We start from the raw sequence: 22050 nt of genomic DNA on the forward strand, positions 1-22050 counted from the left end.
CAGCTAAAAATGATATCGGAATTCTGTGAACTGCACCTAATAATACATCCAAAGCGGATAGCAATCATATATCATACACCATCCTGAAATATACCACTAGGTCGTGAATGTTGCATTTGCAAAACCCTTCCAAAGATTATAACAAATTCACGTAAGTTTTAAGGTATAGCAAAAAAAAGTTGTTCGCTTTTGGTGCTCCAACGGGTGCAGTTTATAGAAATGCCATATTCGTTTTTAATGGCTGGGTTGCAGATTTGTAAACTTCATACTTTTGTTCTTTTTTTCCAAATTTCGGGACATCCTGCAATTCTTTGAAAACATCACACTATCTAAGCGAAAATTCTATTGCTGCAGTCTCTGCAATTAAACTGTCGCTCTTAAATGCAGCACATTTAATTCAAATCGGTTCATCAGTTTTCTCATAAAAACATTCCTGCATTTCACATGTATTTCAGTATCCGGCATCGAAGATAGGCCTGAGCTAAAGCTTCCTCTTAAACAATGGATCACGCCAGTTCTATAGGAAAACCATGAAACAGAACGCTGACGTATACGCAAGACCGTGGCCACAGTGGTGCACAAATAAAAAGTCTGCTCAAGGAAAAAATATATATTCAACGGAAGCTTCGCGGGGGCTGTTATCTCGGCCAGATATCTCTCTAGAATGCGGGAGCTTTCTGGCCAGGTGCATAGCAAAACCGTCGATTCATTGTCAGTAGAGCAAGTAGCTGGCCGTCTTCGAGATAACACTGATACAGAAGCGCGCTCGTTTCCAAGCACCGAGGTGAAGCGACAGCTTCAGGGTGGTTTCTTTTTATTGCGCTTTCTTTAGTTGGCATCATCGACGGGCGTACACAGGTTCTATTGACAAATTTCACAAACGAACGTCGGTATATCAGTAAAGGCACCGCTGTCGCGTATCTCGATGAAATCGACTACACTGAAGACTTTTTTGCTATGCAAGGAGAAGCCAAGGCTCCTACAACGCCATGCACACCCGCCGTCGACATTGGACCGAGCTTAACACCTGCAGATCGACACCAGCTTATGGAACTGCTTGAACAGTTTAAGGACTGCTTCTCGTCTACTTCGCGAGTTGATCAAACGCCGCTGACAAAGCATCGCATCATCACGGAGGAGACAGCAAGACCCATCCGACAGAACCCGTATCGTGTAGCTCAGAAAGAACGCGAGGCGATACAGCAGCAGGTTGAAAAGATGCTACAGGATGATGTCATCCAGCCGTCGAACAGCCCATGGGCATCACCTGTGGTGCTTGTCAAAAAGAAATATGGTAGCTTGCGGTTCTGCATTGATTATCGCAAGCTGAATCATGTTACAAAGAAAGATGTGTATCCGCTGCGCGGATTGACGACTCTTTAGACAGGCTACGGCATGCGCGCTACTTCTCCTCTATGGACCTTAAGAGTGGATACTGGCAAATAGAGGTAGATGAGCGTGATCGAGAGAAGACGGCATTCGTGACGCCTGATGGGCTTTATGAATTCAAGGTTCTGCCTTTCGGCTTATGCTCGGCCCCAGCCACGTTTCAAAGGCTCATGGATACTGTCTTATCCGGTCTGAAGTGGAAGACATGCCTGGTGTACCTCGACGATGTGATTGTTTTTTCCGCCACTTTCGAAGAACATCTAAAGCGGCTGCTGTCAGTTCTTCAAGCCATACGGTCCGCGGGACTCACACTGAAACCTGAAAAATGTCACTTCGGGTTTGAAGAGCTTCAGTTTCTAGGTCATGTAGTTAGTCAAGAAGGAGTTAAGCCGGACCCGATAAAACTGCAGCAGTCGCAAAGTTCCCTCGTCCTACGGCTAAGAAGGTGGTCAGACGCTTCATGGGTCTCTGCGCTTATTACCGACGATTTATTGCCAATTTTGCGCATCTCGCCTCTCCACTCACCCGCCTCACAAGAGACGACGTTGCGTTTGTATGGGGAGAGGAGCAAGAAGCGGCGTTCAACGAGTTACGGCAGCGTCTACAAACTCCGCCAGTACTCGCTCACTTTGACGAGGATGCGTCAACAGCGATCCACACCGATGCCAGCAACGTGGGCCTTGGAGCTGTCCTTGTTCAGTGGCAGGACGGTGTCGAGAGAGTAGTTGCTTATGCAAGTCGAACATTGTCACGTGCCGAGTCCAACTACTCAACCACGGAGAAGGAATGTCTGGCCGTCGTATGGGCAGTCACGAAAGTTTCGCCCGTATTTATACGGTCGCGCCTTTCAAGTAGTAAGCGACCATCATTCGCTTGTTGGCTGACCAATATGAAAGACCCGTACGGACGTTTGGCACGCTGGAGCTTACGGCTTCGAGAGTACGATATGAGAGTGGTGTACAAATCGGGAAGACAGCACCTCGATGCCGACTGCCTCTCCAGATCACCTATTGAATCACCGAGCGCAGATGCGGATGAATGCGCAGGCTTTTTAGGCATTGTTCATGCGGCCGCCATCTCTCGGCAACAGCAAGGCGACCGAGAGCTCCGCACCTTGATCGAGTTCTTGGAAGGGCGAGCTACGAAGTGTCGAGATTATTTTCACGGAGCCTACCTTCATTTTGTTTGCGCGATGGCGTTCTCTATAGGAAGAACTTCTCTCCAACAGGGAAGAGCCATCTGCTAGTAGTTCCCGAAGTTCTCCGCCGCGAAAGCTTGCAAGCCTGCCACGACGAAGCCACCTCGGGCCACCTTGGTTACACGCGAACACTAGCACGAATCAAACAAAACTACTACTGGCCTAGGCTCGCAGAAGAGGTGAAGCACTACGTGAGGACATGCCTTGAGTGTCAGCGACGCAAAGCACCAACGACTAAACCCGCTGGGCTATTGCACCCCGTTCCAGTACCGGAAATGCCGTTTGCTCAAATTGGCATAGACCTCCTGGGCCCCTTTCCACTATCTGACAGCGGCAACAGATGGGTCATAGTCGCGACGGACTATCTAACCCGATATGCGGAAACGAAGGCAATTCCGAGCGGCACGGCAGCTGAAGCAGCACGATTCTTTATCGAGAACATTGTCCTCAGACACGGTGCTCCAGCGATCATCATAACCGACAAAGGAGCCGCATTCACAGCTGAGCTTCTGCGCATTGTGCTCACGCTGAGTGGCACAGCCCATAGGAAGACGACGGCCTATCATCCACAAACAAATGGGCTTACCGAGCGCCTCAACAAGACCATCGCAGACATGCTTTGCATGTATGTCGATGTGGAGCACAAGAACGGGGACACAATCTTACCATACGTCACATTCGCATACAATACGGCACGCCAAGAAACAACGAAAATGACGCCGTTCGCTCTGGTCCATGGTCGAGAAGTCACTACAATGCTTGACGCTATGCTGCCTCATGACTGCAATGGTTCAGATGCAGATGCCGCAGATTACACTGACGTGCCGAGGAAGCACGACAGCTCGCCCGCGTCAGGATAACTAGTCAGCAAGAACGCGACGCACGACGCTACAATCTCCGCCACCAATTTGCCGCTTATACGCCCGGGGAAAGAGTGTGGATTTGGTCTCCTGTCCGACGCCGAGGGCTCTCGGAGAAACTTCTACGCCGGTACTTCGGACCTTACAAGGTTCTACGCCGTATTAGCGACGTGACCTACGAGGTGGTTGGTGATGGTTCATGCTGCTCGAAACGCCGTCAACAGGTGCCTGAGGTAGTGCACGTAGTGCGCATGAAGCCATATCATAAAGAGTGAAGTGGACACCGCCAAGCTATCAACTACGAGTCTTTCCGCCACGATTTGATCAGCATCGGGACGATGCTCGCTCTGGAGGGAGGGTAATGCCGCGTCGGTATTCGTGCACAAGTGCGCCCTGGCGCCGACAAAGACGACGACCGGGCTGCTCGTGATTGCGAAAGCCATCTAGAGAAGAAGAGATTCTTGTTGTTGGCGCTTCTCTGGTTCCTTCTCCCGAGTACGGCGCAGTGCTTCTATAATAAAGCTCCTGAGCTTTGTGTACCGCGACAATATGTAGGTCCAGTTTGGTTTTAATCCGCTGGCTGAATTTTTTTCCTGGGGTGCTTTTGTTTGGCTATATGCGGCAAAGCATCTCTACAGGGGCAAAAGATTCGTCCGCCGTGGAATTGATGGGAAAGAGCTTGCGGACCATATCAAAAATGGACACGAATGTGCAGCTGTGATGTATATTTGCGCCCTGACGTATAAGGAAAGATGATGGGTATTGGATTCTGCAAGAAGGAGCGGGCCAAATGGCTTTATGGAGTGCCATTGAAGCGCGAATCCTGGTTGCGCGCCCCCCTTTTTCTCAAGTTTCGGTGCATGGTAAAGTGTTTCATTTGGTATTTAGAAAGATAAGGTGCTTAGAGAGATTTATATTAGTCAAATTTTTGACACAAAAGGACATCGCCAAATAGAGCACTTGTTACGTGTGTTTACGTGTTACTTGTTAGGGTTTACTTAATGTGTGTTTAGCGCAATGTGCCGACAATGCGAAGGTTTGAATATTATCAGTGTAAAAACAAATGAAAGGAAAAACTCATGATCTATAGTGCGCGTGACGGAACGATATAAGAGGAAAAGATAGTCCCCGTGTTACAGCGAAAATCAGCAGCTTCGTCTCGTTTAATAAACCATCCCATTTTAGTTTTAAATGCATAAGCACTTCTATGCCTACCAAATGAGAAATTGTCCTCCGTCACGTAAGACGAATGCAATGGCTCATAACCACGTAAGGCAGAGGCTACAAGCGCTCAGCGAAGTGAAGCGAACAGCGCATACATTCATTCAGCTCACCCATACAATACACAGAACGGCACACGTTTCAATAAAGAACAAGTGCAAAACAAGCATCCGAACCATGAATAAACATTGCATGCTCCCTCAGCAATTGTAGTGGTGGTTTTGTAACAGCTTAGCTGGACATCCAGGTTGATAAGGACCGATAATAGTTCGTAAGGGTCGGATCGTGTTCGATAAGGTTGATAACGACCGATGAGGGTTTATAAGGGTTTATGCTGGTCGAATCAAGTTTCATAACATTGATGATGACACCGGGCAGCGTGGGGATCAGCAAGCGGCACAATGCTTGTGTATACTTAGGCAACTCCCAGAGGAGTTTCTACGTGATTTCTTTTATCAGTTCGGAAGTATAGCTAAAATCATGCGTGCCTGTTCAGTGTACACAAATCTCGCACTTTATACGCGAAGGTAAGGTCGTGAAGGTTTGAGAAAGTGGAGCCGCAACCGCTGAACTACACCGGGTCATTGTTGTAGGGCCTGCTGTGAGCCACACGATTGCTTAGCTGAGCAAATTGGAAATCTCTTGAGAATACTTCTCGGAGCCCCGCTTTGTCGGGAATATTTCCTCTCGTAAGGTGACTCTTACAATGTCCTCGTAGCGCAACAAAACACTGGTCTAACGATCGTTCGGACATGACTAACCTGATTCCGGGCGTTTAAATGCAGTCGCACCAAATCGCTTGGAAATACGAAGGAAACATACAATGGGTTTGTTTGTCCACAAACCCAGTCGTACTGTGGGGAAACAAGCTTCTAGTTTATGGCAGCGGTATTTCCCGTACACAGCTTTTTTTTTATTATTGTGAAAGCAGTTATATCTACACTCCAGGCGCATTTACGCCGACGTCATCCGCGTCGCCTTCGCTGTCGCCACGACGTTCGGTGTGAAGTCCGACTGCGATAACATCGCGGCCGGATGCCGTATGTTGCCGGTGCGAGTGGAAGCGTGCCAGATTCATCTGAGAAGCCTGGTGGCTCAATTCCGAAGGTTATGAAAAACGGCGCACAACAATGCCTCAAGCAAGCACGTATCGCTGTGTATTGTGTGTATTACACGGACAAACAGGTGCACGTAGTACATCAACTCACCACTCTCCCGTTGCACTAAATGCTGAAGAAATTAAACATTCACTGTTAAGATCACCGCGTACTATCGTCACTCAAAGCAAATAGCAGAGAAAGCCTCGCTTACTCTGCTTACCACACTGAGTCGGATCCACATAATTTTATTGCGATTGCAAATATATGGACACTCCAGGCACATTTCCGCCGTCGTCGTCTACGTGATGTTTCGTATAATGTCCAAGTGCGATAACATCGTGGCTGCGCGCCGTATGGTATGGGTAAAGTGAAAGCGGGAGAGGGTGAGCAAAGAATGGTTGCACAGTCTCGCGTGCGCAAGGGAGGAAGGCGGGGAAAAAGCGCTCCGTCTTCCATCGCGCACAAGGCCGCACGGAAAGTGGAGGACGTTTTACTCCCGTGGCGGCTATGTATGGCGCGGCTGAGCGCGGCCGCGCGGCCCCGATCTAGAAAGCGATCTGCGCTGGGTACAAAGTCTAGGCGGGCCGATGGCTGGGACCCTATAACGTAAAACTATTCCGATCTGTTTTCCTTCTAATCACCGGATGTCCAATTTACGTAACCGCCAACGCAAGCATCGGGCGGTGACTCGCAGCGTTGTTTGAGAAGGCTATTGAACGCTCTCCTATTTTATAAGAGGTCCCTGCATGTTGTTTGTTTTCAAAAGGAATAGCATTCTTAACATATATTTCTTACCTGATTGGCTGACCAAGGGCGATGAGCACGCAGATGTGAGGGGGTAACGTGGGGCCGGGCTAGCGCAGTGAAAGTAGATAACCTGATGACAAGGGTGTTGCCGGCGTCTGCGTTTGCCCTGCTTCTTCTTACTTAGCTTTCGGTGTCTGCTATAAAATCACGTCGGCGTGCAGCGGAAACGTAACAATGCAGCTAAAACGAATCTTCAGTGAAGAACATTTGACATAGCGATGTCGTTTTCGTGCGGAAAGGTATCGACAACCATATAATGTCACGCAAAATTTTTAATATAGGCAAATAAATCCATTCTCCACGGCAGCTCCGACTAGCCAGTGCCAGAGCGATCGGCGGGTACCCTCCTTCTATTGATGTCGGAACGGGGCAGTGTCCGGCTACTAAAAAGAAAATTAGGTTTTGATCGGCGTAATAATGCATCTTTAATGCGTACAAGCCACCTTGACGCAGTGATTTTTCACGGTTTTTGGACGTCAGGTGACAGACAGGCGAAGTGGACGCAGCCCGAAAACTTTTGACCATTGCGGATGGCTGATGGTAAAGAGGCATAGAATCGAAAACTAACGTTTTTCTGTTGTTCGGTCCTCACATGCATAATTAGTATGCACACGTCATATAAGAGTGAGTAGCTCTCGCGGTTTTTAACAGCGGAGCTGTTTAAGCCGAGCGTTAGTCCGTAACCTGCGGACAGAAATTGTGGGCCGATCCTGGCGGTAGTGCAGAAAGGGTCCAAGCGCAATGACACATACCTCTGTGAACTGGCGAAGCTGAGCCTGGTAAGTCTAGCTAAGCATGGTTGGGACTACTTAAGCTTAGTCTCATCGATAGACAATCGATAGTCAACCAGCAGCTAATCGATAATCGATAAATGATCAATAAATTCCGGAAAATGCTGGAAATGACTTGGTAGTGCTTAGCCTAGTCCAAAAACCATGCCAAGCTAGGTGCCCATCAGCTCCGCTTTCTCTGTAGCATTGAGCCTCCCGTGCAAGCTACGCTAATATTTTTCCCTTACGTTGCGTGAAAGACAAGTGAAGTTGGGCGATCATGGAGGCCTGATTGCAAAAATAGAATAGAAGCAGTTTGGAATAGCTTTTCGTTAAAGTGCCCCTGATGCCTTCGTATGCGGTGTATTCTCGGCGTAATTAGTTAGTGTTGAAGCTAGAAGTAGCACGATGGACAATTCGCTCGCTGTTGCTGTCACTCTCCCCCACGCCAGCGTTTTGACAGCGAGAGTCCGCGCTTATCGAGAGAGATGTGCTCATTTGTGATTGTGCGCGCGTGACAACGTGCAGGTTAATTTAGTTAGTAAGCGAATGTCGCAATCAGTGATTCGCCTTTCGGGCGAAATTGACCTTATTGTTAATATTATTGTAGTTAATATTATTATTACTTATTACGCTCAAGCCAGGCGCAATACACATACAAGTTTCGAATACAGGCGCAGTTCTGTCTTCTTGCGACTGAGTGCCGATAATTTTTTTCGAGCAAATGGGGCACAGCGTGTCGTTTACAAAAAGCAGCTTGGCGTCTGCCACTGCGGATACGGTGGCATAGACATGTTGTAAATCTGGTTTTCTATTGGATGGCGCATATCAGCACGCAGAAAGAGAATTTCGGGTGGTGGGTCGATTCCTTGTTGGAAAAATGGATATATTCTCTCGCGCAAGCCGTTGCTTTAAAAGTGAATCCAAAGTACAAGTGCCCAAAAATGGTGGTATTAGGTAGTGTGCGCTCTTTCCCGTCTCATGTGTTTTCTTCCTGTTTGTTTGGGCAGCGTCTCAATACATTAAGATAAGGTCACTGTCTCGTTCGACGGAAACACCTAAACATTTTTGCAGTAGGTAGAGTCATCTGCGTTCGGCGTTCTTGGAAGTAGTCCCTTCCGAGGTGATCAAAAAGCACAGTGCTACTTCATCTTTCTTTTCCTTTTATTAAACGTGCGACATTTAACGGTAGTGCACGAAGGCGAGTATTACAAGCTTTTGCGCTGTAGTCGTTTTTTATTGAAAGTTGCACACGTGGCTCCACTCTCGTGCGGCCGAGACGTGGACTGTCAGAGTATGGTCATTCATCGGACAATGCCAGGGCTACACTTTCGTTTTCTCGCCAAAAAACCGTCCCACCCCCTAGTCGGACAAATAACAGTCATAACCTTACCACAAACAAGACAAATTGGCTTTGTGCTTTTGAAAGCGGATAGTGACAGTCTATCAACTCTTTGTCTTTGGATCTTAGCACTTGCTTTCTTTCAAGCCCATGCTGCCCTAGAAAAAAGTCGGTAGAATTTTTTTCTGGTTACAATAAGCATTCTCAATATGAAGTAGATAAATTTTCGGCAATATTCGTCTTCTCCCGCAGTGCGACGTGTGTGGTGGCGTTGTGTAGAGATTCGGGGAAAAAACGGTCAAATACGATATTGAGCAGCTGATTGCTGCACTCTCGTTAAATGCTAAACGCTTTTTGGGTGCATGACACCATTTACACACCCTTACGTTGTCATTTTCTTGGCACATGAAAAATTTGTGCTCTTCAAATGTATGTTCTATGGTGTAAGTGCTGCATTGTTTTCTTTTATTTAATGTACTAAGCTTGAAAATGCCGCTAGTGACATAATAGAGCACAGGGAAAAGGCCCAACTGCACGCGGCGTGGTCTTATCCTTACAATAAATTCGCTAACGAGACAGATGATGAATCCAACTACAAAATGATATCTCGCACCAAAGGAATGTGGGAAAAACCACTAGGACACTAAGTTCGACAATCTTATTGTTAACAGGTGATTGAAGGGTGCGCAAGGCGACAACTGTTGCATATGACGGCGTGCATACGACTAGACCATCAATAGAATAACATGACTTTAGTGAACCAAGAACCAATATGCAGGCCATGCGTAAAACTTTATTATAGGAACACATTTTCAGCATTGTTCGTACAACTCAACGCTTGAAGCCTGTGTATATTGCGGCGGTACGTATATGTTTTATTGCTGCATGGCCACTTTGGTTATTAGCCTGCGTAACACCGTTACTAAATTTCGCTTCATCGCACGCACACTTAAGCCTTCTTGAAAACAGAACCAGGACGATTCAGTCACTGGAACAGCCTTTCATTTATTTATCACACAGTCCCATATTCGCTCGAGGAGGATTATAGCGGGAGGATGTATACACGCATTAAAACTTTTTTCAAGGTAACATTATAAGTGTACCCAAACCAAAAAGATCTAAAACAGAGCAAGCACCAGGGGCCGAATTCACAAAGCTTTTCGATCGTAAGTGCTGCACCACGATTGGCTGACACCTGCTTCTGCGAACAGTTTTAGCGTGAGAACGTTTTTGTGAATCCGGCCCCAGTATGTAGCATACAGTAGTTACCATGAGCCTAAAAGAAAAAGATTTTGAAATTAAAGGCGTGTAAAATTGTTATACATTATCAGGAATTTGGGACATCGCCGAACAGCGCCTCTAGCGGCCGCCTCTGAAAACATACGCGTTTTCTACGGGAGAGCGTCGTTTTTTTCCAAATAACTAATCATAGAAGCCATATTTTAAAATATTCCCGTGGAAATAGGCTCTTGGCGCTTAGCCCGAAATATATGCAAGTGGTACCATTACTTACGGCAGAAAACTCGTTCCAAATTGCGGGCGAAGTTTCAATTATGGGAGTCTATTGAAAGCCAAAATTTTGGAGGCTTTTTTGGCCAATAAAAAGCAATTTGCGATGAACCTATTGCATTGACTGACGTATACCTGGGGATTTATCAACTTCAATGATTTATCAACTTCAATGAATCAGCTTTCAGCTAGTTGCAGCAGCAGCTCTTGAAATGACAAAGAAGTCGTTCCAAAATCGCAGTTTGCATAACAAGGTCGCGGAATTTATTGTGGTACATATATAAACATAGTTTTCGCCAACAGCAGCGCTTCGAAGCGGTAGCCGAGCGTGTTGAACGACCACAGATCAAGATCATGATAACCACGATCGTGAGTTCGCTGGTTCGAAGCCAGCTGTGCCGCGCTTCTTCTTATCACTTGTCGCTGCTTAGTTTGGCAGTTTTCTACCCGATGGCATATTCCGAATTGCAGGACATTTGGTTACGGTTCTTGTTTAGTTTCTTAGAAATACTGTACCAACGTCTTCCTAAAAAAATAGCTGGCTGGTTTCGAGAACATGCGAACGTGTTTCCAAACATCTTTTGCACTTTAGGTATATTGTATTTTGGAAAATAAACGCAGGTAACGTGTTTTGAAAGTACATTTCTTTCTTAAGGTGAATATTTATGAAGACATTACTAAGAAATATTTTGCCTTTTCAGCTACGTCTTGGTAAAGGCGTGTTTTGTGCAACTCTTGTGCGGCTTGAAACGTGCCACAAAAATAAATAGCGCCCAGTGTGTGCAAAAGACACAGAAGTAGAAAGTTGGCTGCAGCCCCAGACGTAGTATTTTTACAAAGGAATACAGTTGAAGCTATTTGACTGAGTGTATTTGCATTATATCAAAGCAGAATTTTTGCGTATACCTGACCTTCAGTGCAAATGAAGGATATCCGAATTATTGCACAAGCGTGTTTGCTTAGTACAAACCAGTACCTCGAAACATAAACATTCTACCCTCAATATGCAGCGCACGTGTCCTATCATTTGAACCATTCCATATACCTTCACAAAATTCCAGAAATACTAAAAGTCTTCATATCCTTTTACCACAACTTACGCAGAGAAGTATTGGAAATTATGCGAAAAGATTCTGGGAAATGTTAATGTAGCCTGTCGTGTAAAAATAGAGAACGACTCCAATCACAGACCACACCCTTTTTGAATTATGCCCACAAAGTTGTGCAAGAAGACACTGTTTTCGGCTACAATTACCGAAGTTGCCATATAGCATTCTGCTGTTCTGTTCTTGACTAACTCTATTGCTGAATCAGGTCACAGCACCATGATATGATTACTGGTGCAATTCTTTAGTAATTATGTGCGAATATTCTCCTACCCTAAATTTAACATGTTTGAATAATTGAAGAAACATGAGAAAGGACCGTGACGGTTTGCAGAAATGTTCCTTTATTATAATCGTTTATGACCCATATCGGTACAGTCGTTTTGTCATGATCACGCCAGCGTGCACTGAGCATCATTTATCATTTTGTCTACTGCCTATAAATAAAATACAAAAGTGTCGTTCCTTGTGTGTGAGTAGCACAATGGCAGCTGAACCTTTCACATGGTCCTACTAAGCCAAACCTTCCCTTTTCTGCCATGGTGCCACAGGACATGTCAATTTCACACTTGATTTTCGCCCTTTCAGTTTCCTAGAAAGCATAGGGAGGTACACAAGACGAACAGGCGAAATTTTGAAGTAGTCCTGAGATTTGAGTAAAATTTCATAGGCAATGTTATTATCCTTTATTTGTTTACAAATTTATTACACCTCATTGGTGATATAATGACGTACTACATAGTAGTTCAGTTCTTATACTTAATACATCATGTCTGAGATGGCTGTCCTGAAAATTAACCAGGTGTAAGCATTGCATGACATTGCCTGGAAGGCCATTCATTAAAAAATGTGTGCAGAATAAAGAAAATACAGTTGTTCAGTGGCACAGTCACCGTCAAAAGTTTACGCGGCCGAGATTCTGCGAATAAGTTCATTTTCAACGCAGCTACGCCCACAGCCAGTAAAAGTATGCAAAACTTTTGTTTACTCTAGACCAATACGCTGTAAATCCGAATACCACGATGCGTGCCTAAGGCGTAGAAATATAAATATTTTTTCACCTTCCGGGGTACGAAAGCTGTTGACGTGACTATACGTTCTGAAGGCCAGGCTGCTTTCTAGCTTATACATGACAAGCGCCGAGCTCTTGATGATGGAATATTAGAGCGTAGAATTGTAGAACTTGTGCAAGGTCAGGTGACTTCACGACGCAAACGTAGCGATAGAAGCTCATCAGCTTTTTGTTTATTAACACTGATGATAAATGAATAGTCAGAGTAAATTAATGTTACTGCCCGTTTCTGGACAGACTCGAGAGTAATGCATACGTTCTATATCACTGAAGGTTCCATGCTAATTCCATACAGGGCATTCATATTCTAATTTTGGCCTGTCTTACGCCTACCGAATCTTTAGCAATGAGAAGAGGTAGGCAATTGCTTCTTGGGATGTAGCCGAGGCCATGGTAGATGTGATTAGTAATGCGGTATATGTGAGTAGGCTGACGGGGATTATTGAAGTACGCCAACGTACCTAGGTTAAGTCACGGTGGAAATTACTGAGCCCTTTATTGTATCATGTGAGATGTGCTCTGCTAAAAAGTTATAAGTTTAATATCACGACTGAATAGCCTTCTGTTAAGCTGTTGGTAAAAATACTGTGTACGAAGTTCAATTGTGGTTTAAACTGCAACGTTATCAGCGTTTCCAAAACAAAGCGACTACAAGTCCATCTTTCTCGGGCGTTCATTTCACCTAGGGTACCACTGCCTGACTCGTGACCTTTATATTTTTAAATCTGCCCCGATGACGTTAGTTACGTTGCGGAAAAAAAATACCCTTTCTAAAGATGGAACCATCACAGCTTCCCGACAAAGCGCGGTACGTTGGCGCAAGTCGACAAGTGTGATCACGATAAGAACGACCACCCGTTTAAAAATGACTTGTCACTCCCCGGTTTTTCTTTTTTTTTGTCAAGGACGCGACTAACCCGTAGAAGGGTAATCCCGAGTTTGGCATGATGCTTGCGACTTTTCTGGTTCCGGACGAGCGCGTTCTTTGTGTATAATTCAGGCGCCTGCATCGAAAGGCTTACACCTTTAAACAGCGAAAGGCTTTCACAGTCACTTCGGTAGCTCCACGGAAAACGCGGAAAATCAGTCCACTTTCAGCATAAGCACTCTGACCCAAGACACATATTTGAGAAAGGAGCTCCTATATTACCCATAGCGAGAAATGTATCCACAAATTACACCTCATTATACCGATGTGTTTATGAGCCGCACTCTGGTGCCTGTATTCTGCATTATGACAAAAAATAGTTTGTGCAGTGTCAGTAGCCTAAACGTAAAACAGGAAATTGAAGTCACCACAAAGGCTGTCATATATTGCAAGAAAAAAAACTAAAACTGTACTTCATAATACTCGCAACGCAAACTTTGATGCATGTGATTCATTTCAATTTCCTATCTGTTCCGACCCGCCATGGTTTCTGAGTGGCTATGGTGTTGGGTTGCTGAGCACGAGGTCGCGGGATCGAATCCCGGCCACGGCGGCCGCATTTCGATGGGGGCGAAATGTGAAAACACCCGTGTACTTAGATTTAGGTGCACGGTAAAGAACCCCAGGTGGTCCAAATTATTCCGGAGTCCCTAATACGGCGTGCCTGATAATCAGATCGTGGTTTTGGCACGTAAAAGCCGATAATTTAATTAAAATTTTAAAACCTAGATGTTGCTAATCGTAGTGTTTAAGGGGGAATAAACATGCACTCTTAGCGCGCGCAGAAACTTCGCCGGTTTCTAGCGAGGGGAGCTTCGCGTCGTGACGCACCAGACCCCTTCAAGCATTGACAGTGCAGCATGCTGCCGGCCGAAATATACGGGCGGTGGGGTGAAACTCGGATGTGGCAGGGGCTGCCGTTGCAACGCGAGGATAATTGGATGTGACGGACGTTCGCGCCGAAGATTAAAAAGATTGTTGATATTAAAGCGACAGCTGTGCACTATGATGTAGCCAAACATGGCGGGTTTTATTGGTGGATCATGAACGCTATCACAGAGAAGGTTTACGGCAAAGCGTTATATGGCGGGCAGAGGCGCGGTGGGGTTTAAAGCGATAGCCCTGTGGCGGCCCATGGGCAAAAAAAATTGTACCTTAAGTATCCTTAGGTGATTTGGATGCGAAAGCATTATGACTTCTCTTAGTCATTACCAATAAAGACTTCTTAAGTATTACAACCTGTTTGCGATCCTTCCTTCGCTTTCTTTTCTCTGCGTTCATTAATCACCAGACCACAACCATTCAGAACTCATCGCCAAGTAGCTTCGAGTTGATATGATGATCCTTTAATCCACCTTAACCAAATTTAATTCATTGTAATTTAGTTTACTTCACCTAATTCACTTGACACCACCTTAAGTCACCCTACTCTAACTTGTTGTAACTTTAATTCACTTCACTGTAATTCACCTAATTCACAATACCTGCCCCTAATTACTAATTAACGTTGTCATACCATTTACTATCTTCTCTATTACTACTGATTTCATTCAAGACGCTGATGACGTCACATTGACTTTTGATACCACTCGTTGTGGACGACGCCGGCTTTTCTGCCTCATGGCTCATGTAATGCTTTCACATTAATGACTACTGTAGACGACAACGGTCCGTCTGCACGGCACAGAGTAAACAGCTTTCCCACTTTCATTGCGATTTGCGCAGCCCCGGTGCGCGGCGTCCCGTCATGCTCAGAGTTGCTGCAGATAGTTCTTGCGCGGCGATGAGGGCGAGCGTGCACGCGATAGGAGTGAGACCGCTGCTCCGGCCTAAGCGGCCAGAAGTGCTTCCTGACGCCGTGATGGGAACGCGCCTTTGCCGATACGGATGGCACAAGAGCTGAAGCAAGTGGTATACCGGCGTTGTTTCCTCCATGTTCTCTGCTCTGTGCCGAAGAACGACTTATCACGGCGTGACGACGCTCGGCCAACGGTGCCGGTGGCGCGAGGAAAAGAGAGGCCCTGCGTATACAGGGGCACTATCTCTCACCAGTACACGGGAGCCCAAGCCCAGAGTCCACTAAAGTTTGCTTAAGAGATTTAATGGTGGAGATGTGGTTTATGGTAAATGAAAAAAAAATATAATAATCACGATAAGTAAGCCCGAGAATGTTGATTCCACTGTCAATCTATCAAATCGACAGATTTAACACATGACAACTTTTCTATAATCGCAATGGAACATTCGCATCACTTATGCTAAAACACTGCGTTGGATCTCATGTAAAGCTTTAATTGTTGTTGTACTTCCTCTATATTAATTAATTAATAATAATGTAATAGTGTAGCAGTAGGGTAGTAGTAACTGTAGTAGAAGTCGTAATTTTTATCGTTATCTTCGCTTTACAAGCTCGTGGAAATGGTCATGGTTGTTGCTCAGCAAAAACGACAGGCAAGAGTTGACATGGAAGAAGTAGAAGAAACGAACGGACGCAAGTTTGAAATGGAGACACTGGAGCACCAAATCAATCACTAGCTATTCGATGTTTCTGATCGGCTGCTATGGCGCCACGGCTTCTGTTTAGCGATGACTGGCAGGAAAGTAATGCAGTTCTGAGAGTGCAACGCTTTAGCGTTACAATGTTTATGCTACCTCAATTTTCAACAGATGAACACGGATTAAAGGGCGGCAGCACAGGTTGTAGAAGTCACATAAATGTAACACTCAACGAGCATGCCAACGACCCCTTACTCTACCGTTAAGAGTATCAGGTGCGTTTTATGAACTAGAAAAGCGAATTCGCCGTCACATGTTGGAAAAATGAAACTCGGAAAGTGCCGGTGCGACATGGTGAGCAACATTAGCCACACCCGTATTAAGTACCTAATCATGCTGTGGAGTCCCCAGGCTGTGAGACGGATAAAAAAACGTCTTCTTCTTTCTGGGGTTTTGCGTGCCAAAACCAGTTCTGATTGTAAGGCACGCCGTGGTGGAGGGCTCCGGATTAATTTTGAGCACCTGGGGTTCTTTAACGTGCACTACAACGCAAGCAGATGGCGTTTGCGCATTCGCCTCCATCTAAATGCGGCCGCCGCAGACACCACGAGAAACAATTGCTTGACTTGTTTGCCCAGCGTAAAATACCGGTAGTTTTCGCTGACTGATTTTAACGACCCGAATCTGAACAGGGGGCAATGAGGGATGCCGTAGTCAAGAGTGCGGAATAATCTTGACACACGAAATACTAAATATGAACGTGACTGCCAGTTGGCAGCTGATAATTTTCTCCAAACATATTCAGGAAGGGCGCCCGATGTGATCAATCAGCTGGACCAGGGCAGGCAAAGTAAAATAAGAGAAAACAGAAGAAAGTTAACAACCTATTTTTGATGCGGTTCTTTTTTGCGGACGACAAGGTCTGGCTCTCCGTGGCCATAGGGACAGTGGTCCTATGGATTTAAGCAAATCCCCCCTGAAAATATTGGTATTTTCAGAGCGCTTCTTCATCTGCGAGCCGATTGTGGAGATACATATCTGATGAACCATTTGGATGTGCTCCAGTAATACGTCGCGTTTAAGCCCGGGTGTACAAAACCAAATCATAGAAATTGTAGTGAAATTATCAAAGAAAGCCTAGATGCAAAAGTAAATGGTGCAGGCTGCTTCTCCATATTTGCTGACGAAACAACGGATATTGCCGGTATCCAACAGTTTACTGTTTGTGAAAGGTACCTAAACAAGGATCTCTCATCACGACTGCAGGTTCTATGTAAATGTGTAGAAACGGCTTCAGATTCTAGTCACCCTTCCAGTGACCACTTCAAGCGCAGATAGCATATATGTAACATGAGATTACTAAAAAACTACTTGCGCTCTACAATGTCTGAGGAACACATGGTTAGGCAGGCGCTTATATACGTCCAGAGAGACGTCGGCATGAACGTGTCCGAAGTCATTGACCGCTTCACTGAACTTCGCCGCCGAGTGAAGTTTGTCCTTTAGATAGCGAAGCGGCAAAAATCAATGCAAGTAAAAGTTCTGTTCCTTCAGGTTCATAAACTCCTAATTATGAAAACGTATGACTGTTCATTAGCTTCTAAAACCGCAGAAATTTTCGCCGTTTATTCAAGCAGTTAGCATCATGATCAAAATTATCGTGTGAAAACGAAAATTACGAGGACATCAATAACCAATTTTTACCGACCTTGTTTATTGAAAGCGCGGCCCTCGCGGCGTTTCCCAACAAACACTCGGATATTGGGTAGTTTAACTTGCCGCATCATCTGTGGCTTTCGTTTGGTCTTTTTCCTTTTTAGCTACCCGCTTTTAGTTCTTTTTTTGAACCGAAGCAATACCCTTCCTTAATTTTGGGTGCAGAAAATTTGTCGCCGCTCTGCAGGCAGTTAAATTACACATTTTAGTACTGATTTCTGCATTATTCCTCTATTATCTACCCATATGGCGCTGTCGCGACCACCGCATGGCCTAAGTACATATCACGAGTTACTTTCAGACATAGCGCAAAAAAGTACGCACAACACACACGAAGACACGACAGACGCGGACGAGCGCTACTACCAACCGTTTATTTCAGTCAACAAACCCTCCGATTTATAAGGTGAACCACGTACACCAGTGTCACGCCCCTTTCCCATGCGAGGTGATAAAAGAAATCTAAAAAAGTTAACAGCACTATCTGCCTCAGGCAACAGAGTTCAAATAGTTTCAGTTCGGCAACGTGCAAAAGAATTGACGCTTCGCTTATACAAATATCTGAGTTCTTGTGGATGTAGAATGCTTCTAGAGCCACTCGAGCCGTGTAGTTTGTTGATTTGCCTAAGTTAGTGGTCTCATAAAATCGTGCCTCGCAACCACACGTAATGATGTGGGCAACCAAATGTGCATTCCTGTCCTATTTTTTTTCTTAACGCATGCTCCCTGAGCCGGTCGTTTATGCACCGTTCGGTTTGGCCGATGTATACCTTCCCGCACAACAAGGGGACGGAGTATACCACTCCTGTCGCACACCCTACGAAGCGGCTATCATGGCTGGTTTGGCAACCTCCTTTCCTGTCACCGCAAATTCGAGGGCAGAGCCTGGATAGCTTATTAGGAGCCGTGAAGACCACAGGAATACGGTGTCTGTTCGCGACCTTCTTCAGGTGTTGTGCGAGACCTGATGCATATATGGCATGGCTACGGGTCTCGCCATCCATCGCTGGGTCTCAGCCTTTCCGCTCCAGCTCTGTTCTTTACCCTCTGCAGGATAGACTCGGCCACCGCAACAACAAGCAACTCAGGAAATCCCGCTGCTAGTAGGCGACCAATCTGATTGTGAAAGCTATGCTGCATTGAATAATGCGGGCATGACCTAAGGAGCGCTGCATCCAGACATTGTAATGCGATGCCCATTTTTACTACTTTAGAGTGGACAGAGTCAAAAGGCAGGACCCACTTCTTAAACCGTGGGTGGTACTCTCAGCAATCCTGGCCTACACTAAATTTTAGCCTGAGATCCAGGAATTGTAACCCCTCAGTTCCAAGCAATTCATGAGTGAAACTCAAACCCTGCCCAGCTTGAATAAAAACATCTAAAATACTCCCAGTGGCAGTGAAACCGTCCTCTTTGTTTAAAAGAATTAAAAAGTCATCGACGTACCGAAACACTTTGAATGCCTTCCCTCCATTAAAAGTCATATCAAGCACACTGTCAATATCAGCTAAAAATATGTCGCATAGAATCGAAGCCACGCAAGACCCAATACACACTCCTCTACGTTGCAGAAAAGGCTGCTCGTTAAAAACAATAAATGTTACGCCAAGTAAAATTCTAAAAGTGTTAAATTATGAACCGACAAGCAAGCGGAGTTTTGGAAATCAAATTTAAATTAAATTACGGGGTTTTACGTGCCAAAACCACGATCTGATTATGAGGCACGCCGTAGTGGGGGACTCCGGAAATTTGGACCACCTGGGGTTCTTTAACGTGCACCTAAATCTAAGTACACGGGTGTTTTCGCATTTCGCCCCCATCGAAATGCGGCCGCCGTGGCCGGGATTCGATCCCGCGACCTCGTGCTTAGCAGCCCAACACCATAGCCACTAAGCAACCACGGCGGGTAGTTTTGGAAATCGCATTCGCCACTCTGTTCAATGCACTTCCTAAAAGCAACTAAAAGCTTATCTTGAGGTACTCAATAACCAAGTCCTCAACGTCGACAGACAAGCCATAATCTATACTCTCGTTGTGTTTCACATATTCAGTGACTTCTTCAGATTTCCTCACGCGGAAAGGATAAACAACCGTGAGTTACTTAAGGCTCTTCAGTAAAAACTGACTAACATTCTTTTGCCAAGCCCCCCCTTCGCTAACAATGGTCCTGAAAGGGACATCTACTTTATGCGTTTTGGTAGAAAAGAAAACCTTCATACTGTTCCCCTTACTATTTCTAATAGCACTAGCAAGAGCATTCAATTCCAAGTCCTTAAAAAATTTGATGAACTTCGTCTTAACCCTCACTGCACTTTTTTAAACAGCTGCAAAGTTCTTGTCCACTGCCGCTTGGGCTTTTTTATTGAACATGCCTTTGGGCATAACAACAAATCCACCTTCGTTGTCAGCTTCTAGGAGAAGCAAACTGTTCTGCCAAACTGAGAGTAACTATGTTAGACCAGCTAGCCCAACAGGCGGTTCTTCCGGAACATATCACGATTTCTGCGATCATAGTTTTGTTCTTGCCAGGATCGTCTGTCTTTCTATGCGTAGAGCTACTATGTGTGACTGCACAACATGTCTATTGTCTTGTTTGACGCATTACATAAAGTGACGTATGCTTAAATACGTAGATTTATTGGAAACTTATACATATATTTAAACATCTTGTTGCGAGGCTTTGTGTATGCAAACAGTGCATTTTGTTTCCAGCGACACCTTTGTGCCCTTTATAAACTTGTATCTTCGCATTTGTATATTCCATTCTATTTTCGCATTTCTAATATACATCTTGCAGAACCCCTCCTTCTTATATGTACTCACTGTTGCAACTATATTATCGGTGTAATTACAATACACGACCGGTAACAACTGCTCATGCGCAATCTATTTCAACGAAGGACAGCGTCATCGAGGTTTTTTTGCATATGTACAGTCATGAGCAAAAGTTTGTGGACCAAAGGTATGGTATGATGGTATGATAAAACTTTATTATGGTCCCTCGGAACGCGCGTCAGCACGTAGCGGGCCGCTCCCACGTCGGTACAGAAAGGCCGAGCCTCTCTGCTGCCACGATTTTATTTTTTTTCCTATCGCAGCCTGGGCATTCCGGCTGAAATCAAGAGCGCAAGCCTAGGTGCGCGTGTTCGGGGCCGCGCAGCTGCGCTTTAATATATTTAAATTTTTACTGATGCCATGGTCTCCAAACTTCTGCTCGCGACTCTAGAAAAAAGTAAACAAGGTTCGTGAATGACAATGATTTATCAAAATATTTGTGCTCAACTTGTTCTTTTCATGGCCTTTACGTTTTTCACACCAGCTGTATGCACTGCTTTGCTGGTTTGGAACTGATATAGTTCTAAAGTTCGTGTGATATTTTCATTACTTATTAAATAGACACAAAAAAAACGCGAAAGCATTGATATAAGTTATTTTTGCCTCAATTTTTGGGACATAGGAATATATTCTTTAATGAAAAAATACATATTTTACTAGACAGTGGGTAGCATTCGGTAGTTTGTTTGCAGCCTCTAGTATACAATGACATTGGCAATGACAATGCAGTTATTATTGGTGTATTTGATCCCTCGACAAATTCTATAAGGAGGAGGCCGCGCTGCAACGTGAGCCCCCCCCCCCCTCTCCGAACAAAATTAAAAATGAAATTATGGGGTTTTACGTGCCAAAACCACGATCTGATTATGAGGCGCGCCGTAGTGGGGGACTCCGGAAATTTGGACCACCTGGGGTTCTTTAACGTGCACCTAAATCTAAATACACGGGTGTTTTCGCATTTCGCCCCCATCGAAATGCGGCCGCCGTGGCCGGGATTCGATCCCGCGACCTCGTGCTCCGAACAAAATTTCTGGCTATGCCATTGTGCAGTGAAGCAGGTCTTTGAACACTGACCAGTTACAGATGATTTTCTGCATTTACACCCGTTGCTTACCAAGAGCTTAGAAAAGGTGTTCGGCTGAAATGTAGCAAATTTTCTTTACAAAGCCACTAATTTACTTTGTTCACAGGAACCTCCCTGAGAAAACTGACGTCAATCCGAGCATTTGTTGACGTGATTTTACTCTTTGCGGCGTCGGCCATTTTCGTTACGGCGCGGTTTCACCAGGGTCACCGCCAATGGCACCGAAAATATCGCCATGCACCTAAGGCTTTCGCCTTCGAAGAACGGAAATTCCGTGGCAGTGAACATAACTCAGTCAGGCACATGGACGCAAATGCGCAAATGAACTCGTAAACTGAGGCCAACCGAGATTAAGGGCGTCAATCATGCGACTGCAGATCCTGAAACATGCGCCCATCGCCACCATTTAGCAAGCTTGCATTATTATTTTAGAATCAGCTTTCGAGAAATGAAGCGCCAAAATGGCATTTTTGCTTTTTTGATTCGATCGGACGAGGAAAAGATGGACGGAAAAAGGGGGGGGGGGCGGAGGCCGCTCTTTCAAGATTCTGCATCAACTTTCTCGAAGCAGGGCTGAGCCTCTGAACGCCTATCAATAGCAGCAAAACTGCTGATT

Source organism: Dermacentor silvarum, chromosome 5 (genome assembly GCF_013339745.2).
Source record: "Dermacentor silvarum isolate Dsil-2018 chromosome 5, BIME_Dsil_1.4, whole genome shotgun sequence".
NCBI lineage: Eukaryota > Metazoa > Arthropoda > Arachnida > Ixodida > Ixodidae > Dermacentor > Dermacentor silvarum.